General features: G+C 40.9%; 1 long non-coding RNA gene across 2 annotated transcripts in view; it reads left to right on the top strand.

The window, feature by feature from the left end:
• Positions 1-1,310: 1,310 nt before the first annotated feature.
• The window catches only part of LOC148131103 (uncharacterized), a 59,062-nt gene continuing 32,463 nt past the window's right edge, over positions 1,311-27,909 (top strand). Inside the window, exon 1 of one of the 2 annotated variants that reach the window (XR_015748450.1) lies at positions 1,311-1,390. This is a non-coding gene — a long non-coding RNA (uncharacterized LOC148131103). Of the gene's footprint in view, positions 1,391-1,672; positions 1,891-27,909 lie in introns of those variants that run through there. The other variant, XR_015748449.1, reaches the window with a different exon arrangement.

The raw sequence follows: 27,909 nt of genomic DNA, 5'->3' as shown, positions 1-27,909 counted from the left end.
TCTTATATGTATCCATGTATTCATAACTATGTTTTTACTTATACCTATTATCTTGTAAGCAATTGACAAACCAAATAAAATAAAAAATAAAATACCATTTGTTCTGTGTGGTCTCCTCAATTTTCCAGCTTCCAGCCTAATGAAGATATTTGAAGCCCCCCACCCCAAGAATTTTATACAGTTCTTTCAAGACCAAAAATAGCTACAAATCAAAACAAATAATCCAGACACTTTTAATATACAGTTTGTATGCCTCTATTAACTATAAAAAAAATTCATTTCAGCATTTAGCTTCTGCTTCAAAGATGCTTGAGATGGGGAGTAAAAGCAGCTGGCATAGTCCTGTTGGCTTACTTTACTATCCATGCATACAGCATCCCTGTGAGGTAGGAGAGGTAGAGAGATAGTAACTAGCTCAAGGTCACCCAGTCATCTCCATGGCTGTGCAGATATTTGAACAGGGCCTTCTGCACCTTCCACCAATGATTTAACCATTATGCCACCCTGAATTTCATTAGGCTGCCTAATGAAAGGTCTTAAGCTAGTAACACGAGAGGGGAAAGCTAAGAATTTTTAACAGTAGAGCAAATCCAACTAGATGTGTTCAAGACCCCTCGGGCTGTCATTCTTATAATCTATATCTCTAACGTTACAAATTCAGAAAACATGAAGTTAGGCAAGATTGCTTAAAGGCCTCGTCCTACCTGATTCATTCACTTCTACTGTTATATAACTGCAGAGTGTCCCAGCTGAAAAAACCGATTTGGCATTAAAGGACTATTTGTTCTCCAGAATTCAACCCTCTTTCTACAAATACACAAAATACAACTTATTTTATACCTTTTATTGTTACATGCACATAAAACCCCCAGCTCATGCAACAATAGATTTTTCTCTTGTGGACTGCTAACCTTCTGGTCAGAGTAAATGATTGTGTCTCATGAGTTTTTGGTGAGTGAGGTTGTGATGGTGAAAGAACTATAGCCAACCTCTGCTCTACAGGGGGCTTTTATTTCCATCCTCTCCCCTTCTCATTTGTTTAGCAATGTTCTCTCTCCAAAGTTATCATGCATCGGAATGCTGGAATATTGCTCAATAGCTTCCTGCCTTGCTTTATCATCTTTCTTAACTTAATGTACCACAACTCACATCATCCCAGCTGTGATCTGGAAGGGCAGCAGATTGGGGTAGGCTGCTCTGCATTAATAGTTCCTCATTGATACTTCCATCTGGTTGGCCATGCATGAGGATCGCACCCCTTCTCCTCCTCCTCCTCCTCCTCCTCTTAATATGCACTGCAACCTAGGTAAGAAATCCATTCCCGCTGCCTGCTCTCCTCTGGTGGAGTACAGCCAGCAGACAGCCAGATAAAGTGGGTAAGCAACTCGAGGTAAGCTTTTTTGGAGTATTCAGGTGCCCGCATGGAAGACCCTCGTTTCGACAGGTTTGGTGGTCGCCGCCCCCCTCCAGAGAGAGAGAGTTAGTGCGCCTTATTGCTCCTTCTAGTCTCCCCCACCCCCGCCCCAATGACTCTCTCCTTCCTCCTTACCTTCTCCGAGCGGAGAGGCCGGGGACTTCTGCGCGCTTGCTCCTTCAGCTGGGCTCTGTCCTGTGAACCGGGAAACTTTGGGGTCCGGCATCGGCGCCCATGGCACCGCCTGCTCGGCTCCCCCTCCCTTGCCCGGGGGGTTAGCGGAGTGGCGGGCGCTCCTGAGGGCTGATCAGCACCACGAGGGAGCGGACAGCGCTGCTCGGCAGCTGGCGGGCAAGAGTCGCCTTTCTGCAGCCTGGTGCTGTCGCCGCCACTGCGGCGCCGGACTGCGCGCTGCTGAGCGAGGGAACCGAGTGGCGTGAGGTCTCCCTCTGCTCGCCACCCACGGAGAGCGGCGGGTGAGTGCCGGGACCACGAGAGGAGGGACGAGGCGCCGAGAGGTGGGGAGAGAGAGAGAGAGAGAGAGGACAGGGGGCGGAGGGGAGGGGAGGGTCGCGGGGAGGGAGAGAAGCGGAGAAGAGGGGAGGACAGGCGAGGACCGGCGCACTTTCCCCCCTCCCCTCCTCCGCCTTCTGTTTACTCCCCCGCTATCTCGTGCGCCTTTGGAATCGATGTTAAATCCAGAAAAATCGGTTTGTTTATTGGTCTAAAAAAAAAAAAAAAAAGGCGAGTTCTGAAAGCGGGAAGAGAGCGACTTTTTTTCGGTTAAAGCCCGGGCAACGCAGTCTGTTTGAGAAGGGGAAAATGGGAATGTCTCTGCAAAGGGGTTTGGCTGGCCAAGCCTGGGCTAGATTTTCGGAAGGGATGCTCTTTAAAATAACGGCGGTGGACGTTTTCCCGATCGTTTCAAGAACAGCTTTTGAGTTTGTGGCAAGGTTTCCATTGGACTGCCCATAGAGACACCACCCGCTGGCTGGGTCCACGAAGTCATCAAGAATTGAGTTAGACTTCCTCCATGTGTCCATCCATACATTGGTCGAGATTAAACTCAGATTAGCCTCTGATTCTAGGATATGTTACAGGCAGGGTTATAACAGGTGGACCAAGTCTTGTCATTTCAGTGCTGGATCAGCCTAACATGCAGTATTACCTGGGAAGAAGGAAAAAATTAGCATATTTCATACCCTCTGCCCAAGGTCACAATTTGACCATAAGGTAATAGTAACTTAATCTTTTTTTAAAAAAACAAAGCGACATCTTTCAGCATACTCCAAAGTGGAGAAAATGGATAGGTTGATTGGCAAGATGGATGGCTCATGCAATTGTCTCCCAATATCTGGCCTTAACACTTCCCCATCTAATTGTATTACCCTCTTTCTGAGGTTATGGCTAGCTCACACTGAATCCAAAACTCTTTCTATATCAGCCTTACCTAAACTGATAGAGAAAAAGTATTAGATTAGCTATCACACTGGGCATTCTAACTACGAATAATTGGTGGTGCAAGCCAATGTAGGATACCCAGTTAGAAAAGAAAACGGGAATCCATTAACACACCCTCAGTTCTATTGTTGTTTTATATCAATACAGTTCTCCAAGTTGTGCCATAGTTACTTATAATTGCATGCATCTAGATTGCAATCATTTTCCAGAATGCTTTTTTAAAACTTTTTTTTGTTAAAAAAAGCAAAACTAAATTCAACTTTGGAATTCACTATCCCAAGGTGTGGTATAACTACCAGCTTTAAAAAAAAATGGTTGGAGCAATTCCTGGAAGTCATGAAGTTGATGTTTATTAGCTGGATGCTTCTGATGGAAGACTAGTTGGTTTGTTGTGTAGTTGGTGGGCCACTAGACTGCTGTACTAGATGAACAGGGACCAGCACTGCATTTCTTATGTTTTTAAAATATTATATAAGCTTTCAGGCATTTGATAGGCCAAAGGCCTGCTAACTGTTCATACTGATAATTTTTTTAAAAAGTGGCAGAAATGTGAAAAGCCAACACCTGACCAAAACAGTCCATCCCTATTTGCACTAAGCTTAGAATTAAGATTGTAGCATGAGAGTTTCAAAGAAATATGCTTTCTGCTTTCTTAAAAAGTACCGTGACCATAAACAGAGTTATCACTGAAAATTATCACAGTTATCACAGCTAAATCCCATAATCTGAAATTGGAAATAATGGGTTCAAAGCAAAAGATGTGGGAAGCTTTGAGCTCCAAAACTGCCCAAGTGTGAAAGAAACCTTTCCCAATTCTCCTATTTTGTGATCTGAAAGAACAAAGTAATTTATCTCCCACCGCTGCAGTGTGTCAAACATTCTTCCAATATCAGTCTGAAATCTGTGCCTTGGAGCTCTATACTTACCTTTACCATGGTAATTTTCTGCAGCTGCAAGCCCAATTATTTGATTTTTTTTGATTCTGCACCTGCAATAACTTCAGCACAACCATTCCTGTTTCACTTTGATCTACTCCAGTGACCATGTTGTGTTTGTGCAAGTGCTAGTGGATCGGAGCTGCATTTAGGTGAGTTCCAAATGCAAGGAACACCAGATGAAAGTTAGTGGAGAAGGTGAACTTTGGGTTTCATCTTGCTCCCTTCCTTGCAGATTTTCTGGCCCTTCAGAGCACCATGAAAGACAATGAGGGGGCTGCAGGGGAGAAATTAGATTGGCAAACTTCACTTTTGCTCCACTTCACTCCACTTGCTGGACCTGCCTCTGGATCTGATCACCTGTATGTACAAAAAGTACACAGCCTGGGAAGAATAGAATAGAATAGAATAGAATAGAATAGAATAGAATAGAATAGAATAGAATAGAATAGAATAGAATAGAATAGAATAGAATAGAATAGAATAAACAGAGTTGGAAGGGACCTTGGAGGTCTTCTAGTCCAACCCCCTGCTTAGGCAGGAAACTCTACACCACTTCAGACAAATGGTTATCCAGTCTCTTCTTAAAAACTTCCACTGTTGGAGCATCCACAACTTCTGGAGGCAAGTTGTTCCATTGATTAATTGTTCTGTCAGGAAATTTCTCCTTAGTTCTAGGTTGCTTCTCTCCTTGATTAGTTTCCACCCATTGCTTCTTGTCCTGCCTTCAGGTGCTTTGGATAATAGCTTGACTCCCTCTTCTTTGTGGCAGCTCCTGAGATATTGGAAGACTGCTGTCATGTCACCCCCTAGTCCTTCTTTTCATCAGAGTAGACATATCCAGTTCCAGCAACTGTTATAGAAAGTCCACCACAGATTTTTGCAAGACTGAATTTCCAGGACCTGCCAAGTTCAGGATGGTATGAATGAATGAGCCCAGAAGCATCTATCTCTGATCAAAACACACTGCAAAAATGCATGGGCTTCGAGGGTTGATTTGCAACAAGATTGAATGTTTCTAAGAACTGTGCATCAAAAGTTGAAATTACCCTTTGGAAGAATAATTTATATTGGAAACTTTATGCAAAAGGATTTCTATCAGGGAATGTGCCTAGTTAGGTCTATCTGAAGTTTCTTTGTTATAATTTGCCCCTTTCACATATGAATATGACAACCCAATGCATATACAAAAGAGGTAGAATTACTTCTTTTGTCATTTGCTCCCCTTCAGTCCCCCCCATTGATGTGTGTGTTGTGTGTGTGTTTGTGTGTGTGTGTTTGTGTGTGTCTTTAACTCAGTCTTGACTCCCTCCCTCCTCAGTCTTGGACAAGTCCCTGCAGTTTTCTTGATAAGACTTCAGAAGTAGTTTGTCCTTGCCTCCTAAGGAGAAACATGATCACATTCTGTCAGTGTTATTAGCGACCTCTTAACTCTTCCTTAGTTTTGCAATAGTTGATTTGGTGATTTGATTTAATATCAATTAATAATTTTAGTTCCCTGCATTAGGATGAGTAATTTTAAAACTTCAGCATGAAGATTAGTCCGTATTTTAAAGTCTGGAATCCCAACAGCTTCTGTTATCTGCAGATGATGCAAGGCAGAAATGGCCACAAGCCAGGAATGAAAAAGAATCCAAAGGAGGAAATGAAAGCAAAGAATCTGGCTGAGAAGCCACAAAGAGAAAATTCTAAGCACTCCAAACTCTTTAAGGCTACAGCAACCTCCTGGTTGGAAGGAGGTGATTTCTCTTCCTCTGATGATGGGATTTCGGTAGGAGAGAGAGGGAGATAGATAGATAGAGATAGAGGGGAGGACAGTTTTAAAACCAGAAAGCATTTAAATGTAGATGTCAACTTGGTTTCTAAGAATTGCTTTTGAACTCTTAAAGTGGTCATTTCCATAAGTTGCTTCAATCAGAAAATAGAGACCTTAAGCATATAATTAAACCTGTTTTGGTGTCAGCCACTAACTCAATTGCTCCAGAATGTATTCAAAATCCATACACTGCAGAAGATTCCATGTATGGAAATGACCAGAGGTGGACTAATCTTGCAGCAATGCAGGACTTGCTCCAGATTGCAATTAATCCTCTTAACGAGGGCAGGTGGTCCAGTAGACAAGCAGTACTACGTTCCCTCTCACAACTTTTTCTCCATAGAGCAGTAATTCTCAGCCTCAGCAACTTTAGAATGTGTGGACTCCCAACTCTCAGAATTCCCCAGTCATCATGCCAGCTGGGGAATTCTGGGAGTTGAAGTCAACACAACTTTAAGTTGCCCAGTTGAGAAGCGCTGCCACAGAGCATATTCCAGTCAGTTTACAGAGACTTCTTGGCTTTCTAAATAGCAATAGCACTTAGGCTTATATACCACTTTACAATGCTTTCCAGTACTCTCTGGGTGTTTTACAATGTTGGCATATTGCCCCCAACAATCTGGGTCCTCATTTTACCCACTTTGGAAAGATGGAAGGCTGAGTCAACCTTGAGCCTGGTGAGATTTGAACTGCCAAATTGCAGGCAGGCAGCAGAAGTAGCCCGCAGTACTGCACTCTAATCACAGAGCCACTGAGACTTTTAAATGGTATGTACTTGAAAGAATAATATTGACTTTTAGGCACTTTACACTCCTTTCCATGATTTTTAAATTTAAAACTTAAAAGTTTTGTAAGGGGATTTCAAATCACGCCTATACTTTCACAATAGCAATGTACAGCCTCTGCTAACTTCTGGGAGGGAAGCCAAACCTGAGAGGGAGGATGGCATAAACCCCAGCATTCATAATCTCAGCCAGCAACTACCTACACAACAGAGTATTCTACCAACTCCAAGGTCAGGACCGGATAAGCACAAGGAGACATAACATCGTTGATTTAATTAAAGGGAAGGCGCAGACATCAGTTGACCCTATGGAGGATGGGGAAGAACTTGCTCAGTTGCTTGGCACTCTTTCTACCGAAGAAGAACAACAAACAATTATAAGCCAACTTGAGGCAGTGAAATCAATGTTTCAGTCAGTGGCTGCTGCATCTGAGTTGCTCAACACTTTATTGCCCTCCAGCTGTCCTCCTGTTGAAATGCTGAGAAATTCATTCTCTGTGTGTCTAACACCCCAAGGGAAAAAAAAAAAAAAGGAGATGCTGCATCTCATTCAGACAAATGAAGGGAACACCAAGTTGGTCAATCTAACACAATCCTTCTATAAACACCCAGATGACCACCCCACAGGTAATAAAATAATCTCTTAAAACTGGACTGTAGAAAACAGATTAGTCAGATTATAGCCTCATTCCCACTGGCTCCCTCCTGTATGGATCCTGACTATATTTATCGAATGGCTGTTCCATCTAAAACTTGCTGTTCCTCCTTACAGGTAAACTCTCTCCACAGTAGCCCCCAACATGGTCAACCCTCTGTCTCTGACCTCCAGTCTGGCCTTATTTGTTCTACCCATGGAACTCCCCCAGATTCAGGATGCCATCCATCCTAATGGGCAACAGAAAGCCTGCTCTCTATCTTCTCCCTTAATCACCTATTTATTCAACCCAACTGTTGCTCCTACTAAACAATTAATAGAGGCAGCATCCCAGAAGAACCAGCAAATTGACAACTCATTCTGCTAACTATTTCTCCATCCTCTCTTGGTACATAGATGGATGGGTTCCAAAGCAAGGAGACCCTGATATCCTTACATTTCTGTGCCAATTTTTTTTTTGGGGGGGTGTTGTTGCATGTGGTTTTTGGAGGTGACATGAATGTTGGGGCAATTTTCAATCCTCAACTACTTTTACGTGGTGGCACCGTGGTTAGAATGCAGGCTAACTCACTGCTAACTCACTGCTCACTGCCAGGATTTTGATCCTGACCAGCTCAAGGTTGAGTCAGCCTTCCATCCTTCCATGGTCAGCAAAATGAGGATTGTTGGGGGCAATATGCTGACTCTATAAAACCACTTAGAGAGGGCTGTAAAGCAGAGGTCTCCAACCTTGGCAACTTTAAGACTTGTGGACTTCAACTCCCAGAATTCTCCAGCCAGCTCTGCTGGCTGGAGAATTCTGGGAGTTGAAGTCCACAAGTCTTAAAGTTGCCAAGGTTGGAGACCTCTGCTGTAAAGCACTATGCAGCAGTATATAAGTCTAAGTGTTGTTGCTATTTTTCTGCCAGCACCTGCACAATGTAGTCTCCAAGAGCTAACAGACCCAATCATAGAGTGGGGTGGGATGGGAGTGGGTGGGTCTACTTATAGCTTCCAACTTATATATTCAAATTGTAAAATAGTTACCTAAGTGTGAGAATGCATATTGTTGATTTTGTTAGTCTTTGACCAATTTTCTTTACTTCGTATTAATTCTTATGTTCCTCCTAAAGAAGCTCCATTCACAAGTCACCCAAACTTAGAACCAGATTGATCTCTTTACTCACGCTTTGCCTGAATAAGTTCCCCAGTGCATACAGCCCAGTGGATGGGGATTTCAGGGCAAGAGCTGGTTATAAAGATGAATTTCTCTATGGACCTTTCAATGCCCGCCCTCCTGAAGAAGTTTAAGTTGCTACATCTAATAAATAGGCTTAACTTACAAATATTAAATGTCTGTCCAAAACAATTTCTTTGGGCAATATACATTTTGGTTAGTTCACAAATGATCCACCATAGATTATTTAAGAATTTCTAGAGACCTGGCCCCTTGCCTTAAGCACTTTGGCATAATCCCTATTCTGAAACAACCACGTTCACTTGCAAAATTTCAGATAATTAGGAATCTAGTGAAACCCATTTAAAATGCCTGATTGGGGGGTGGGTGCCTCATAGGAGGTAGTTCTTACCAGATCAGTAGAATGGCTCCTTTGAAGAAGAGATAGCCCAATGATTTAATCCAGAGGAAGGAAGTGTATACGTTTCAACCCTTTGTAATTTTGCAGCATACTCAGATTCAACTGTCCCACAAGATAACAGCATACTTAATGTATATTAAGAGGCTTGGTGGTGCAGTGGTTAGAGTGCAATTCTGCAGGCTACTTCTGCTGACTGCCAGCTGTCTGCAGTTTGGCAGTTCAAATACCACTAGGTTCAAGGTTGACTCAGCCTTCCATCCTTCCGAGGTGGGTAAAATGGGGACCCAGATTGTTGGGGGCAATAGGCTGACTCTGTAAACCACTTAGAGCTGTAAAGTACTGTGAAACGGTATATAAGTCTAAGGTGGTAATGTGGTAAAACTCCTGGGAGTAACCATAGCTCCCCTGAGCTAATTAAATCTAATCCAAATGGGTGGACCCCTGTTTTAGCCTCTTCCTTTCATACATGAACCTACAGCTAAGATTCAAAGGACTGGAGCGGGTGGGAAGCTACAATTGTCCCCTTATACAAAAAAGGTGATAGGAATGATCCAGCTAATTATAAGTCAATTACTTCAGTGAATGTTATTATTTATTTTTATTTATTAATATTTTGATCTTTCTTTATTATTTTATAAGTAACTCAAGGCAATAAGCACACATAACACTCCCTTTATCTGCTGCTTTCAGAGGTGGTATTCAGCAGGTTCTGACCAGTTCTGGAGAACCGGTAGTGGAAATTTTGAGTAGTTCAGAGAACCGGCAAATACCACCTCTGATTGGCCCTGCCCCCATCTATTCTGTGCCTCCCGAGTCCCAGCTGATTGGCTGGGTCTTCTTTTGTTGCCCTGCACAGGAGAACGGAGCTGGAAAGCAGGTTAGTGGGGTGGGGAGGGAATGGGATTTTGCAGTAACCTTCTCCCAGGAGTGGGGTGGGAAAGGAGATTTGACAGTATCCTTCCCCTGCCATGCCCACCAAGACACACCCACCAAGCCACGCCATGTCCACCAAGCCACGCTCACAGAATCGGTAGTAAAAAAAATTTAATCCCACCAGTGGCTGTTTTCCCCACAACAACCTGTGAGGTGAATTGGACTGAGAGAGAGTGACTGGCCCCACACTACCGGGCTGGCTTTTATGCCTAAGGCAGGACTAAAACTCACAGTCTCCTGTTTTCTGGGCCAACCCTTTAACCATTACACCAGATTGGCAAATTGTATGTCAGGTGCCTATTCACCAAACTCCAAACCTCATGAAGAGATGAGGGAATAACCTACCTGAGCAAGCAGTGTTTCAACCACTATAGACCACTGCCTAGTGCTTCAATATGCTGTGTCTAACAGACAAATATACAAACCACTCTGACCTGAATTTATATGCAGCCTTCATTGATTTCAAGGCAGCTTTTGATAATATTTCAATGGTTAGACTATGGGATATTCTGAGCAGATCCTCTATACACAAAAGACTCTTGCTCCTAATTCATATACTACATAATAAAACTGGCCTTAGAATAAGTTGTTCAAGGAGGGAACAATTCTGACCTTATTCTTACTGTCAAGGGGGTAAAACAAGGATGTATTTTAGCACTGTTGACATATAAACCAACTTTCTGATCAAAACCCTTCTAATGTTTGATATCTGCTCTGCTGTAGCAATGCAGTCCTTCTCCCCTTCTCTTATATAGACATGAAATGGGGACTAAGAACCTTGGCATGCTACTGTAACAAGGAACAATTAGTAATCAATATAGAGTTTTAGGGTTTTTTTTCCAACAAAAAGCAAAGGCACAAGTGGACAATTGATTTCCATGAATTAGAGCAAATCAAATGTTTTAAATACTTGGCATAGTATTTCAGGCCTCTAGGAAATTAACAGCACAGATAAATCATGCCACTTCTACGGCCCAAAACTGCATACTAGCAGTAACTAAATTTTATAGGCAATGTGGCAAACTACATTCCAGCAGCTATCAAACTCTTTATGGGTATTATATGGAATGCAACTTACAAACTTGAGAGTTGTGAAACCATTCAATAAAATTTCTTGGGACTTGGTTTGGCACCCCAAAATGCCTTTCAAATGCAGTCTTGAGGCTTGAATAGCAATAGTACTTAGACTTATATACCACCTCACAGTGCTTTACAGCCCTCTCTAAGTGGTTTACAGAGTCAGCATATTGCCCTCAACCATCTGGGTCCTCATTTTACTCACCTTAGAAGGATGGAAGGCTGAGTCAACCTTGAGCCTGGTGGTATTTGAACTGCCAAACTGAAGCCAGCCGGCAGTCAGCAGAAGTAGCCTGCAATACTGCATTCTAACCACTACACCACCGTGGCTCATTAAATTGAAGTTAGTGTGCCAAGTATTAAGACCAGGATTCTAATCTCAGGAATCAGAATCAAGCTTGGCCCTAAAGGTCTGACACCTCTGCTGTTCAAGGTCTTACCGGCATCGTATCTATGTAGAACTTTGATCTTGGCATCTTTGATGAACAATTAACCCTTAAGAAAGTCAAATCAATGACAAAAGAGTTAGGAACATTGATTGCCAAAATGATGTCACCAGTGCTTCTGAATTCTACCACACAATGTTAGACAGCCTTTTACTTCAGAGTATCTACCGGTATATACTTAAGAGCCTCAGTGGTGCAGTGGTCAGAGTGCAGTACTGCAGGCTATTTTGCTGACTGCAATTTGGCAGTTCGAATCTCACCAGGCTCAAGGTTGACTCAGATTTCCAGCTTTCCGAGGTTGGTAAAATGAGGACCCAGATTGTTGGGGAGCAATATGCTGACTCTGTAAACCACTTAGAGAGGGCTGCAAAAGCACTGTGAAGCGGTATATAAGTCTAAGTGCTATTGCTATTGCTATATAATCTAATGCTAAGCACAGACAGTTGGGCCTTCCCTACTGGTGGGATCCTTATTTACAAAGACCTTGTGCATCCAGGGAAGTAGAAAGTTTTGCCCACGTCCCCATATGTTATGAAGCCCCAAGATATTGTTTGATCTCCCAATCATCTCTAAATTTGAGAGACATATTGATACATTTCATATTTATTACTTTTTTAAAGGATGCTACATTCACATATTAAGGGTCCAAATATCTTCAAGTCATACAATTCTGCAAAACATTTACTTAGATATGTGGTTTTATTGCCTTGTAGTTTTCAAATAATGAACTGCTGAGTCAAACTATTTCTCTTTTCCTACTGTAAAAGCTGGTCAAAGACCATAATAAAGAGATCTGCTTTACTGTACTTTGACGCCTTGGCTTTTACTACTATTAGTAATAATAAATGCTAAAGTTATTTTAGGCTGGGGGTTGGACTAATTAGAAATAATGTAGAGCTTATATCTTAAAGGTGAAGACAAGAAATATTAGAGGAGAAAGGAGAAAGGACTATTTCAGCTCACAAATATAGAGGTATTAAGTTAGAATCTCATAGCTATTTGCAGTCCCTTGAAGGCTATTTCTCTCCAGAACTATTACCGTATTGATCTATTTATCTGATCATTTACACCTCGTCTCTCCTGCCAAGTTCTCAAGCAAGGCAAATATATCTCAATCTTAATTTATCTGTTTATCTATTGGTACATTCCATGAACATTTCTGATGGAAATGCTAAGTACACCTATCATTTCACTTACAATGAGAAAGCAACAGAGAGAAGAGCTGAGAAGAAGCCCCTGAAAAGTAGGTGGTTTGTCAACTCTCCGTCTATTGTTTCTTCTATCACATTAATAATTTTATTTTCTTCACTTTCTTGCTTTCTGCCTCTTACACAGGCAAGCACCCACACATGGTTAATGCAGGGGTGGGATTCAACCATTGTTACTACTGGTTCAGTGATTACGTTTTGTGCACACATGTAAAAAAAACCTTCAGCTGTGCCTCCCAAATAGCTGAAAAGTGCTGTGGGCGAGTGCGCTGTGTTTGAAAAGCCACTTTTTTCCTGCTTTTTCAACCTCAGCTGTGCCGCACAAAGCAGCTGAGGTTGAAAAAGCAGGAAATAAAGGACAGGTAAGAGCCCAGGCGGGTGGGCCAAACAGCAGCAAACACAGAACCAGTTCCGTGTCTGCTGCTCTTCAGAGCTACCGGTTTTTTAGAACCAGGCAGAACTGGTAGCATGGGTGACAATTTTTACATGAAACTTCCCTGAATTTTATTTTTTATTACAAAATTGTAGATTTGAAAATATTTAAAGTCAGATTTTAGCCTTGGCGATATAGGAATATTATGACAGGGAGAATTTTGTTCATGAATATATTTATTCAGCATAGTTGTCTATGGGGATTCTCAGTTCTCCAGGTCAGGATTGTCCCAAAGGTGCTTTTTTCAAGAGGCAACTGGACATTCTGGTTTTTCATTTCTCTCATCCAAGATGAGAAGTGAAAGTCCTCAAAGAAGAGAAGTCTTCAGAAAATCCAGTTGCTCTTGAGAAAGCACTTTTAGGACCTTCAGCATTGCTGCAAGTCAAGAGTGTTTTGCGATTGCACTTTATTTTTAAAAAGATACATTAGGACAATGTCTCCCATTTTTGGGGGCACCAGGGACCAGTTCTGTGGAGAAAGGGTTTTCTGTAGACTGGAGGGCGGGGCATGATTTTGTGTGTTGTCAGCATCATGCAGATGGGGGCTCTACTTTTTGTGTGGCCCAATTGTTGGCATGCTGTGGCTCAGTGTTGGTCCCTGGACCGGGGGGTTGGGGACCCCTGTATTAGAAAATAAAACCCTGCCTCTCCTTGTTTTGCTGATTATCTTCTTCTTGAGTTGGCTTTATGAATTTTCAAATGCAAACAAAATGTCAGGCAAATAATCATAAGCATTCTTTTGAAGAATTAGGCTAACTAAGAAAGAAAGATCAAAATCATTATTTTTATTGAAAAGATACCCTGAAGTTTCCTTTCTCCATATTTGCCATGGAGACTTCAACACTTATTGCAAAGTGATCTAGAGCAATATTTTTTTCAAACATGGCAGCTTTAAAATGGGTGGACTTCAACTCCCAGAATGCTGGCTGGGGAATTCTGGGAGCTGACGTCCACACCACTTAAAGATGTCACGTTTGAAAAATAGTAGTTAGAGTGCATCTTCCAGATTTATTTTGTTCTTTCCAGAGCATTCCATTCTTTTCCACTGGAATTAAGCACACAAACAGCACATGTTGCAGCTCCTAGCTGTGTCAAATGAATGTTAAATATGAAAATAAAGACAAATAAGTGCTCAAGATAGGAATGTAGCTGGTTCAGTTCCTTTTGTGAAAAGGGATATGTGAGTGGCTTTAGTGATTGCTTGTTCTCAGACAATGCGGAATCATATTGTTTGCTTATACTGAAACTTGGCCTGGCTTGTGTTAATTAAGTCAAATCAGTTGTTGATTCTGTCCAGCTTGGCAAGTCTTTAGTCACGACTATCACTTATGTATGTATTGTTCATTCTCTCTCCATGAAAATATTTTCTCTGGTTGCCAGTTAAATATAGGAAAAATTCCTCCCTCCCTCCCTTCACACACACACACACACACACACACACACACACACACACACACACACAAAGGTAAAGATAAAGGTTTACCTGTCCAAATAAGTGGTACTCATCTCCATTTCTTGACTGAGGGAGCCAAAGACATTTTCTGTGGCCAGCATAGCTATATGCCAAAGGCACACAGAATGCTGTTATCTTCCTACCAGAATGGTACCTATTTATCTACTTACATTTGCATGCTTTTGAACTGCTATTTAGGCAGGAGCTGGAGCAAGCTCATTCCACTGCAACATGTTCTTGAATCTAGGCTGAGCATCACACATGCATGTATACACAAATGTACACTACATCTCTAATAATTTTCACATAAAATTACAGATGCATCCAAATATGTAACATTTGACAAAAATACGGCAGTCTAGTCAACATTGGCAATGCAATCCTAGGTATATCTAGGATACTCCTATTGAATTTCATAGAAACACTAAAATGACCACAGTGGAAGATCAGGTCCTTGTGCATGGCAAAAAAGGCACTCATTCATTCCTTTGTATATTTATGAAAAGGCAATGTTCTCAACTGAAATTTCCAGCACAGTTTGCATAACAATAAAATGCAGAAATAAAAGCAAATACTGAAAATGGAGCAAAAAGCAGTGTAGAAAAAAAATCTAATAAATGTATATTGCTGCAGGGAAGCCTGTTTGTGTTATAAGCATTCACTCTTGCTTAGACAAGGAAGACATAGTGAAACAAGCTAATTCTGAAATTTGTCTAGTGATTTTCTTCTGTAAAAAACTTTTAATTTTATTTTTTCTAACTTAAGAACAACTGAACTTTCCTTGGAAGTTTTGCTAACTATTTTTAAGGAGAAAGTATTGCTGTTGGTTTCCTTCCTTCCTTCCTCTTTCTTTCTTTCTTTCTTTCTTTCTTTCTTTCTTTCTTTCTTTCTTTCTTTCTTTCTTTCTTTCTTTCTTTCTTTCTTTCTTTCTTTCTTTCTTTCTTTCTTTTCTCTCTCTATCCCTCTCTCTTCTTTCTTTCTTTCTTTCTTTCTTTCTTTCTTTCTTTCTTTCTTTCTTTCTTTCTTTCTCTTTCTTTCTTTCTTTCTTTCTTTCTTTCTTTCTTTCTTTCTTTCTTTCTTTCTTTCTTTCTTTCTTTCTTTCTTTCTTTCTTTCTTTTTGTTGAACAACTTTTCATTGCTCTGAAGCTTCCCTGGCTGCCTATACTTCTGAATCTGAAAGATGCTATAACAGAAATTACATCACAAATCTTCCTTTGAGACTGAATTGAACTATGGGTACCCAGAGAGGCTGCAGTATGTGGGATAAATTATGGGGGTATTATGATACTAATTATTAATTATGATATTATGCAGTGGTGGTATTCAGCAGGTTCTGACCAGTTCTGGAGAACCGGTAGCGGAAATTTTGAGTAGCTCAGATAACTGGCAAATACCACCTCTGACTGGAGATTTTACAGTACCCTTCCCCTGCTATACCCACCAAGCCGCACCCACAGAACCGGTAGTAAAAAAAATTGAATCCCACCACTGATATTATGGTAATTATTTTATGAAGTAAGATTCTATTAGGATATTATAATGATAAAGAAAACTGGCTGAGTGACTTTGAGCCAATAATCAGGAGACTGTGAGTTCTAGTTATGCCTTAGGTATGAAAGATGGGTGACTTTGGGTCAATCACCAGGAGACTGAGTTCTAGTCCTGTCTTAGGTATGAAAGCCAGATGGGTGACTTTGGGCCAGTCACTCTCTCTCAGCCCAACTCACCTCACAGGATTGTTGTGGAGAACATAGGAGGAGGAAGGAATATTAGGCATATTTGTTTTGTCTGAAGTTATTAGGCATATTTGTTTTGTCTGAAGTTAGTCTAAAGATAGGATAAAAAATTTAAATACAATAAAAAATAAATGGAGGTACAGTGAAAGACAAAGTTCATGTATCTTTTGTCCAGTTGCATCTATATAAACCTAAGATTAGTCCACTGATGAAAATTTCACCAAAGAGCCATTTTCCTCTGAAGACCATTCCACGATCAAAATCTCTTTTCATCCAATGGACTCCTTCAAGCTGTTTTTCCCACCCATGGATTGAAAAGAGATTTCCTGTATCCTAAACCATCTTCTCTGAAAACTCACAGTACTGATATATATGCAATTGCTTCTTCATCATCTCAAGCTAAGCTCGAGGCATGTTATGTTCTAGATTAGCAGTTGTGCTGTGACACTGAGTTGAATTACAGGAAATTCAACACAGTATCCCAAATGTTATAAACCAGTTTATTTTTGCATGTTCTAAAGCTCTTCATCAGACTGGTTATTCAGCAAAAGGAGGCAAAGAGAAAGCAGGGCATGTAACACATGATTTGTTCAGATCCTAGCTTCATTTTCTTTCATGTATGTAGATATATAAATGCAGTCCTAACTATATGGTTTGGCTAGGTGCTCAGCAGACTTCAGATTTTGAGGCTGAAGAAGCAAATAATGATAGTCCAACCCTTTGTTCAGTGCAAAAATCTAAATTAGAGAATCCATGGTAGATGGCTCTAAGACCACTGTTTGAACTTAACCATTACAAGTATAGACAGGGAAGGAAAAAAGCTGAACATTCATAGTTCCCGCTTGCTTAGAACACTGGAACTAACCCACTTCTGAAAGTCTGTAGAGAGCTTCAATCAACTAAACTGAGAATCTCTACAGACTTTTAGCTATCCAATTTGGGATGAACACCCTTTCAATGGTGTGGGAGTAGGAATGGATTTCCAGAGGAAAAAAATTGCAGACTACGGGAACCATGTGCACCACTAGGGTGACCATGAGGACACAGATAAATCTCCAAGTGCTTCAACAACCCTCTAAAAGGATGCAAATGACCAGCCGTCTGCAAGGAATATAAATCCTTCCATTCCCCCCCTCCTGTCAGAGCTGAAGAAGCTTCTTGGATGAGAAGTGAAATGCCTTCAAGGAAGGTCCAGTTGCCTCCTGAAAAAGCACCTTTGGGATAACCCACTTCTAAAGCACATTGTTCACGTCTGATTCAATTTGTTTATAACAAAATGCACAAACCAGGGATCAAACTTACTGATTTACCTATATTTAAGAACTTCTTCAGATTCTTAAAAACACAATCTAGCATTTCAGTTATAAATTCAAGTGTGACTAATACCTCCTCCCATTACAATTACAGCCAACTGAAAATGTTATGAACATAACCATTGACAGGGTCATGTGGCAGGTTAAGTTGCTGTTCCATGTTATATATCTTCCTAATATAAACTTCCCCAGCTATGACCAAATGAGATAATGTCTAACCCAGACACCTGCAATTTTCAGATCTTTCCTCTAAGGAAAAAGAGCTATTTGAAACCCTCAATGAATATTATTCCTGAAATCTTATGTTTGGGAATAAATATAGTCAGAATGGTTCAAAACCTGGAAGTGAGTCAAATGTTTATAGTTACAATCAATTTTTTAACTATGATCTGGTCCCATTGCTTTAAGTAATCAGTGGCCATAATCCAAAGAACTGACCCTTTTAACTCTGTTGGCATGCCATATTGCTGGTGCTTCAGTTTCTGTGCTTTCCCCAAACAAGGTTCCCAAATACATACAGTATATTAGTTTACACTGGTACATAAAAAACAATTTTAGCTATCTTGGTCCACAGGGGGGGAAATCCAACCTTATAGCCAAGCAATAATTTTAATAGCATCAACCAAAACAGCACAAGAAAGGACATATTTTTCAGTTCAAGATGTTAGGAAAAATAAAGAGTTGAAGAGGAAATAAGAAAATGCAAATATTTTATCAGCTTGGACTTTCCTTGGTGTTCTGATAATGTTTGCTGTTCTGCAGTTATATTTGAGTAAAGGGCAAAAAAAAGAAAACCCTTCCATATATTTACTTTGGTATGCCATCAAAACAGATTCCACTGTGATTCTTTTGTTCACCAAATTGTTGAATCCTGGAGGTGATCAAGTCTAGCTCTCTGCTGAGTACAGGATCCACTTTCAGAGGTCTTCAAAGTTGACAGCTTTAAGGCATGTGGACTTCAACTCCCAGAATTCCTTCTTCAGTCATATTAGCTCAGGAATTCTGGGAGTTGAAGTCCACAAATCTTAAACTTGCCAAGTTTGAAGACCCTTTGAAGACATCAATGACTTATTACCCTGTCACCTCTCTTTGAAGATTTTTAGCAAAGGAAAACCTGCCACGTGATGAGGCAGCCTGTTCCACAGTCAGGCTATTCTCCAAAGCACCTGAGAGCAGGATAAGAAGCAATGGGTGGAAACTAATCAGGGAGAGAGAAGCAACCTAGGACTAAAGAGAAATTTCCTGACAGTTAGAACAATTAATCAATGGAAGTTGTGGATGCTCCAACACTGGAAGTTTTTAAGAAGAGATTGGATAACCATTTGTCTGAAATGGTGTAGGGTTTCCTGCCTGAACAAGGGTTAGACTAGAAGACCTCCAAGATCCCTTCCAACTCTGTTTATTCTATTCTATTCTATTCTATTCTATTCTATTCTAGTCTAGTCTAGTCTAGTCTAGTCTAGTCTAGTCTAGTCTAGTCTAGTCTTCCCAGGATGTGTACTTTTTGTACATACAGGTGATCAGATCCAGAGGCAGGTCCAGCAAGTGGAGTGAAGTGGAGCAAAAGTGAAGCTTGCCAATCTAATTTCTCCCTTGCAGCCCCCTCATTGTCTTTCATGGTGCTCTGAAGGACCAGAAAATCTGCAAGGAAGGGAGCAAGATGAAACCCAAAGTTCACCTTCTCCACTAACTTTCATCTGGTATTCCTTGCATTTGGAACTCACCTAAATGCAGCTCTGATCCACTAGCGCTTGCACAAACACAACATGGTCACTGGAGTAGATCAAAGTGAAACAGGAATGGTTGTGCTGAAGTTATTGCAGGTGCAGAATAAAAAAAACCAAATAATTGGGCTTCCAACTCTGTTATTCTATTGTCTGTCTGAAATTATTAGTCAAACTTACTGTCTGAACCTGCTTCCATTAATTTAAATCCTGCTCCCTTTTCTGTGTGAAGCTATTTAGAGGCTTGAGGACTGCTATCATCTCTTCCATAGAGTAAACATATGCAGATTGATTAACTATTTCTTATAGGACTTGGTTTCAGTTATCTCACCATCTTGGTAGGTTCCTCTGAACTTGTTCCCTCTTATTCCACCTTTGAACTGGGCATTGTACTCTAAATGGAACTCTTATACATTACATACATGGTACCGATAACTTATTCAGCACAACAATATGTGGGATCACCATTATAATCAATCTGTTTAACCAAGATTGCATCTTTGGTAGCAGATTTGGCATCAAGATCAAGGAATAGCGATGGTTGCAGGAGAACTAGAAGATAGTCCCTTTCAGGGACAGTGAAAATATTTAAGAAATAGATGACTTCTGTGGCTTACGATCGCCTGATAATAGTAAAGAAATCAGCAGTCAAGAAATATGCCACAGATTAGTTTTTGGTAAAGTACCAATTAAGGCTTCGAAAAATACATTCAGATGTCATTCGGTGTCTATGCCTACAAAGTTCAAAATTGTGCAGGCAATGGTTTTCCCTGTGACACTCTACGGAAGTGAAAGTTGAAGCTGGAAGTGAAAGAAGAATAGAAGCAGTATTGACACTTTTGAACTTTGCTGTTACAGAAGACTCCTGAGAATACTATGAATAATCAAGGAAATGGATCATGGAACAAATCAATCCAGAGTTTTCACTTGAGACACAAATAACCAGGCTCAAATTATCCCATTTCAGACACATTATGCCAAGACTTAAATCTCCTGAGAAAGGTCTAATGCTGTAAAAGGCAGAAGGAAAGAGGGAAAAAAAGGACAACCCACAGCAGAATGGATTGACTCAACTATATTTATGATGGAACCCTGAAAGACCAGACTAAGAAGAGATCATTGTGGAGAAAATCCATCTTTGTGGTTGCTCAAAGTCAACATCAGCTTGATGATACAACTATCATCACATATGCTGTATGTTTACAGGGTGCATGTCTGTGACACACACACACATATATACACACACATACAACTTACACCATGTTTATACATAAATATGTGAGAGCCTATTGGGTGTAGTGGTTAAGGCAGCAGACTAGAAGCAAGGAAACCAAGAGTTTTTAAATTGAATTGAATTGAATTAACTTTCCCCTCTTACCCCTATGGGGGGTATGTGTCTTCCTCAATCTCATGTCTTCTACTAAAGAGTATATATATCCTTAGTATATTATGTCTTCTAATGAAGTTTATATGTATATAGCACAGTGGTGGGATTCAATTTTTTTTACTATGGGTTCTGTGGGCGTGGCTTAATAGGCATGGCTTGGAGGGCATGGCAGGGGAAGGTTACTGCAAAATCCCATTCCCTCCCAACCTCACTAACCTGCTTTCCAGCTCCGTTCTCCCGTGAAAGGCCACAAAAGAAGACCCAGCCGATCAGCTGGGACTTGGGAGGCAGAGAATAGATGGGGGTGAGGCCAGGTAGAGGTGGTATTTGCTGGTTGTCCGAACTACTCAAAATTTCCGCTACCGGTTCTCCAGAACTGGTCAGAACCTGCTGAATACCACCTCTGATATAGCTCCATTAATGTTTGTGAGTGGGTATATCATGGTGTTCTACAGTGGAGGTCAATGTATATCTGTATGGGGAAGGGTACTAAATCTGTATTTAAGTGTACTATTCCAGCAACACCTTTGTGCTGCTGTTTTAATATGTTTTGTTTAAAAGTTACTGTGCAAATATGCTAATAATTAGAAATTATTTTTTATTATATTATTATTATTTTTTTGATAAAAGTTTTATTGATTTTAACAACAAACAAAAAACACATAAAACATAACATAAAAACATCATCATTCTTCATAAATTTACAAACAGTGTATCGGTTGGTTTACCACTCCTTTTTGTGCATCCATTTCATAGTCATCATAATAATTATGTTACATAATAATTCATATTATCAATCAACAATTATATATCCTAATATCATTATTAAACAATCATTTGACTATAATTTTACTAATTCATACTTAAGCGAGATAACTATAATTTAGTTAATTTATTTTATAACAGATCGTAAAATCATACCAAGTCTATCTTAATAAAACATTCTAAAGATGTTATCAAAACCAATATATATATATATATATATATATATATATATATATATATATATATATATATATATATATATATATATATATATATATATATATATATATATATATATATATATATATTTGTTTTCTGAGGTTCTCGCGGGTATTTGTATGTGGATCTTTGGTTATTCGGGTTCTCTCCCGCGTAAGATTCAAAGTATCTAGGCAACGTTTCGGCGAGGTCCCACTCGCCATCTTCAGGCTGGTGCTTTCGGCTTAGTGCCAATGCAAGCAGTGTGTGACCGGAGCTGCCATCTCTCTCTATATACAAGTGGTGGGGGATGGTGTGCTGGGCTGGTTGGCTGTGCTGCAGCCTCTTGATTGGTTGATGGAGTTGATGTTGGTATAATGGGCTGTGTAATGGCCTTTTGTTGTGGAGATATCCTGGATCTTGTGCTGTCATCTCCTGGGTCGTTAGCCTCTTGTGTTTTAACGGCTTGGGTAATGGGTTGTGTGATGGGCTTGTGAGTTCTTTTGTTGTGGTATCCTGGGTCTTGCGTTGTAATCTCCTGGGTCGTTTGTGTTTTGATCTCTTTTCCATTAGCCTCCCGTGTAGTAACAGCTTGGGTAATGGGTTGTGTGATGACCTTGTGAGATTTATTGTTGTGGTATCCTTGGTCTTGTGCTGTGATATCCTGGGTCATTTGCTGTGTTGTGACTTCTTGAGTTCTTGAGGTGTAATTTCTTGAGTTTTCTGATGTGATGTCCTGAGCAGGTGGCTGTGATGTAGCATTTTGGGTTTTAATATGGCTTTGAGTTTGGGGTCTGGGTCTGTGTTCGTTTGGCTTCGAGTTCGTGGTCGTGCCACATCTTCATGGTGGGGGTCAGTTCGCTTCATGTATGGTTCAGAGGAGTTTGAAGTGGGTAGTGATGCAGCTGCAGTGCGGCTTCTGGTCTGTGGTCGTGTCTCATCTTCTGTGTGGGTGTGAGTCTGATTTTTACGTGGAAGTGTGGTGGTGGCATCTTGTGTGGCCCTCATGGGTGTGGGTCTGGTGTCATTTATCATGTTGGGTACTCGTCTGTTCATGAGGGCGGGTTTCCAAATGGCTGGTAAGCGGGAGGTGTCATCTCTTTTATTCATGCTGTGTGGGCGTTTTTCTATCTCTATGGCTTCTCTGATTATTCTGCTGCTGTGGTGTTCAGTTTTGGCGATAGTTCTGGTATTTTTAAGGTCAATCTCATGTCCTGTGGCTTTGAGGTGTTGGACCAGGGAAGAGGTTGGTTCTTCTTTTTTGATTGAGTTCTTATGTTCTTCAACGCGTGCACTTATTCTTCTGTTAGTTTGTCCAATGTATGTGGTGAGGCAGGCAGTGCAGGGGATTTCATATACTCCTTGGTTTTCTAACTCGATTTTGTCTTTAGGGTTTCTTAGGATGGTGGATATTTTTCTGTTTGTGCAGAATGCTGTTTTAATGTTGTGTTTTTGGAGGATCTTGCTGATTTTGTCTGTAGTGCCTTTTATATATGGGAGGAGGGCTTTGCCGTTCTCTTGTTCTCTGTCTTGGATTTTGGTTGGGGTTTCTTTTTGGATTAGGTGGGTGATCTTCTTTCTTTGAAATCCATTGGCTGTTAGTACGTTGGTGAGAGTGTTTAGTTCGGTTTTAGGTGTTGTTCATCAGCTAAGCATTTTGTTCTGGAGATGAGTGTCTCAGCTACGGAATTGATCTGTGCTGGGTGGTGGTGTGAGAGTGCGTGTAGATAGCGGTTTGTATGTGTTTTCTTTTGGTAGATGGTGTGTCCTAGGGAGCCATTGGGTTTTTGTATACCAAGACATCTAGAAAGGGAAGTTGATTGTTAGCTTCTGTTTCCATGGTGAATTGTATTTTGGGGTGTAGGCTGTTGAGGTGTGTGAGGAAGTTGTTCAGTTTTTCTTTCCCGTGTGGCCAGATTATGAAGGTGTCATCTACGTATCTGAGCCAGAGTTTGGGTTTGTGATCATATTTTTCTAGAGCTTGTGTTTCAAAGTGTTCCATGTAGAGGTTTGCGATGACAGGTGAGAGGGGTGATCCCATGGGTGCTCCTTCTATTTGTTTGTATTTTTGTCCATTGTAGGTGAAGTATGTATTGGATAGACAGTGGTTGGTCAGATCTAGGATGTGCTTGGGGGTTGTATTTGTTTTGGATGGCTGTCAAGGCTTCTTTTATTGGCACTTGGGTGAAGAGGGATATGACATCGAAGCTAACTAGTAGGTCGCTGGGTTGTAAGTTTTGTTTCTTTATGATCTCGATGAACTGGAATGAGTTTCTTACATGTGAGTTGATGGATTCTGCATAGGGCTGTAGTTGTTTGGCGAGAAATTTGGCTAGGTTTTGTAGAGGTGAGCCTATGGAGCTGACTATTGGTCTAAGTGGAGTTCCTTCTTTGTGTATCTTGGGGAGACCATAAAGCTTAGGGCATCTGGATGATTTCTCTCTGGGTATGATTCTTTGCTGGATTTCTTCACTGATGGGGGAGGCTTTTATTTTGGATCTGGTGGTTTTTTTCCAGGTAGGTGGTGGGGTCTGTCTTTAGGGGTTTGTATGTGGGGTCTAGGAGTAGGTTGGTTAACTTGGTTTGGTAGTCAGATGTGTTCATAACCACTGTTGCGTTGCCCTTGTCTGCTGGTAGGATTATTATGCTGGTGTCTTCTTTCAGGTTACGTAGTGCAGTTTGTTCTTCTTTGGATAAGTTGCTTTTGGGTGGTTTGCTAGTGCAGAGGAAGTTGGTGATTTCGAGTCTGATTCTATTAGCCTCATCAGGGTTGGTTTTGGTCAGGCTGGTTTCAACTCCGCATATGATGGTTTCTGTGGGATGTGTTTGGGAGCAACAGCAAAGTTGAATCCTTTTGAAAGGACCTTGGTTTCGGCTTCGGTGAGGATCTTGTCTGAGATGTTGTGCACTGTTTGTTTCATGTGTGGCTGTGAGGGGGGGGAGTTGGTTTCTGGCATTGTTGTAGTTTTCTGAGTTTGTTGGTGTGTGTGTCTGTCTTGAGGGTGGTCTGTGTTTTGGCTCTCCAGACAGCGAGTTGTTTGGATTTGTCCCAAAGTAAGGGGTGAATCTTGTTGCTGAGTCTGAGGTGAAGTGTAAGAAGATCTTTGTTGATTTGGTCTAGGAGAAATCTTTTTGTGTGAAGTTCATTTCTAATTAGGGCCAATTCTGTTCTTTTTAGGATGCGTTTGGTGGCTGCTGTGTTGGTGTGGAATTTCAATTGGAAGCTTGTGGGAATTAAATTTTGATCTCGGCAGTTGCATAGGAATGCGAGGTCACATAAAATGGAAGCTCTTTGGACTTCAAGTTTTTCATAAGTCCTGGTCAGATGGTGGGTTTCCTCCCGTAGAGGTGCAATATTTGTTTTCTGAGGTTCTCAGGTATTTGTATGTGGATCTTTGGTTATTCGGGTTCTCTCCCGCGTAAGATTCAAAGTATCTAGGCAACGTTTCGGCGAGGTCCCACTCGCCATCTTCAGGCTGGTGCTTTCGGCTTAGTGCCAGTGCAAGCAGTGTGTGACCGGAGCTGCCATCTCTCTCTATATACAAGTGGTGGGGGATGGTGTGCTGGGCTGGTTGGCTGTGCTGCAGCCTCTTGATTGGTTGATGGAGTTGATGTTGGTATAATGGGCTGTGTAATGGCCTTTTGTTGTGGAGATATCCTGGATCTTGTGCTGTCATCTCCTGGGTCGTTAGCCTCTTGTGTTTTAACGGCTTGGGTAATGGGTTGTGTGATGGGCTTGTGAGTTCTTTTGTTGTGGTATCCTGGGTCTTGCGTTGTAATCTCCTGGGTCGTTTGTGTTTTGATCTCTTTTCCATTAGCCTCCCGTGTAGTAACAGCTTGGGTAATGGGTTGTGTGATGACCTTGTGAGATTTATTGTTGTGGTATCCTTGGTCTTGTGCTGTGATATCCTGGGTCATTTGCTGTGTTGTGACTTCTTGAGTTCTTGAGGTGTAATTTCTTGAGTTTTCTGATGTGATGTCCTGAGCAGGTGGCTGTGATGTAGCATTTTGGGTTTTTAATATGGCTTTGAGTTTGGGGTCTGGGTCTGTGTTCGTTTGGCTTCGAGTTCGTGGTCAAAAAATATTGTTAACATTGGCATTTTTTACCCCAATGTATGTATACATTTAATGTGGTATTTGATAAAATAAATTGGTTCTTTCAATATGTTTTAAAATATGATTTAAAAATATTAAGATCAGAAGTGGACAACCCATAGTTTCAGGGACACATGAAAGTCCCAACTTTCCCTGTTACACCCTCAAAAATCTGTGGCTCTGATTGCTGGTAACTGACAACACAGTTTGATTGCCTTTCTGAAATACAGGATAGATCGATATTGTAATGTACCCATTAACATAAGCATAAGAGAAAAATAAAGAGTTTCTAGTGGCTTAATGAACAGGTTCATGTTATGTGCGTCACAACAATAAAGAAGTGGCTTTTCTTTTCAACTGTTTGTCCTAGTTTAGCCTACAGCCCTGGGATTTCCTGGTCTCCCATCCAAGTACTAATTATATCTGACTCTGCTTGGCTTTTTTCAAAATATGTCACGATCAGCAATATGCTGCCACCATTGTAGACACCCAGCCCTCAGTGCATAAGCAAGGTGCCACCCTAAACACGCTCCCCAATTATTTATGGTATTTGTTCCAGTGGTGGGATTCACATAATTTAACAACCGGTTCTCTGCCCTAATAATTTCTTCCAACAGCCAGTTCACCAAAGTGCTCAGAAAGTTAACAACCAGTTCTCCTGAAGTGGTGCAAACTGGCTGAATCCCACCACTGATTTGTTCCCATGTTTTCCATGTTCCCCAAATGACGCTATAGAGCAGTGCACACCAGAACAACTACACACAAGAACAGTTTTTTCCTGAAAGCCATCACTCTGCTAAACAAATAATTCCCTCAACACTGTTCAACTATTTACAAAGTGTGCACTACTATTACTGTTAATCTTCTCATCACTCCTTATCGCCCATCCCCTCCCACTTGTGACTGTAGGACTGTAACTTTGTCGCTTGTATCCTTATGATTTATATTGACTGTTTCCTAGTATGATTTGATTGTTGATTGTACCCTATGACTATCATTAAGTGTTGTACGTTATGATTCTTGATTCTTAACGAATGTATCTTTTCTTTATGTATACTGAGAGTATTTACACCAAGACAAATTTCTTGTGTGTCCAATCACACTTGGCTAATAAAGAATAAAGAAAGAAAGGACAGTTGCCTAGTCCCATTGCTGGTCTTTATTAAACAACACACTTGGGGTTTTTTCTGATAGCAGCCTGAGAAAGAGTTACACATAATGGAACTTGCAGGAGGAGAATCGTGTTAGTAGCGTTATGTGGCAAAAAGTACCAGAAGTCTGGTAGCACCTTTTCCAACAAAAACAAGAACAAAAATTATTAGCAGGCGTAAGTTTTCATCTTATATTGCAGCTTGCATTATTAGTTGCACACAATGGCTAGACTGATGCAGGAATTAAAGCAAGGTGAGATGAGATAGGGGAAAACAATGGTGGTGCCAGTCTGCCATGAACCATGGGGGAAAGCTGGAAGGGAGGCCAAGGGCCTGGGGAAAGTGAAACTGAACTGTGAAACGGACCTGTGCAATGGGTTCTCTGTGAGAACTGACAAAGTCCTCAAGGTCATTGCCCTGGGACACGAATGCCAGCATGTAGATGACTGTTTCCAAAACATCTTGTTTAAATGTGACTGGACAATGAGAAATAAACAATGGAAAGGGACCAAGGGAGGAAAGTTAACTGGCAAAAATCTGGCACAAACTCTCAGTTCTGGCTTTACATTACTGCAAATCATTTGACTTCTAGTAAACAGACCTTTCTAAACAAATGGAGTGAAGGATTGTTTTTATTTAGAAGCCCAAGTTGAGGCAGGTCAGACAGGAGGGGAAAGAAAGAAAAGGAATTGCTTGTACAGATGAAGGTTACATATAGGATAGGGTACACATTCCCTATCAATTAAGAACTGTAATGGGTTAAAAACCTATGGCATTTGTTGAGGCCTTCTGAGATTGCCTAAAACCGTTTGATATATATGTGAGTTCAACAACTTTTTGCTCAGCGGTACTGTTCTACTTTTCTATAACAGTCAGTTTGCTATGAAGGTTGAAATGTTCGGATATCACTTTGTCCTTGCTTTGAAGTCTGATGTCAAATTTCTTTAGTTTGTCCCATTTTGTCCTATGGAAAATCCAGAAGGGCATTGTTGGTAGATGATGGCATATATCACATTGGAAGAGCAGCATGTAAAAATGCCTCTCATTTTGTTTGTGTACTTGTTGAAGCCTGTGATGATATTGCTGGTATAGATTGTGTGTGTGTGCAAATAGACATCTTGGTTTGTGGCTGGCTCTGGTGTTTCCATGTTGGGATCATGTTTCCATCATGTTTCCATCCATCCATGATGGATGGATGGAAACTAATCAAAGAAAGACACAACCTGGAATTAAGAGAGACTTACTTACAGTGAGAACAATTAAGCAGTTGAAAGTCTGGCCTCCAGAAGTTGTGAGTGTTTTATCACTGGAGGTTTTTAAGAAGAGACTGGACAGCCACTTGTCTGAAA

The sequence above is a fragment of the Notechis scutatus genome, chromosome 3 (genome assembly GCF_049901735.1).
Source record: "Notechis scutatus isolate UNSWTSFEM ecotype Mainland chromosome 3, rNotScu1.2, whole genome shotgun sequence".
Classification (NCBI taxonomy): domain Eukaryota; kingdom Metazoa; phylum Chordata; class Lepidosauria; order Squamata; family Elapidae; genus Notechis; species Notechis scutatus.
The sequence above is the reverse complement of the archived record's forward strand: the minus strand, read 5'-3'. Positions and strand labels throughout refer to the sequence as shown.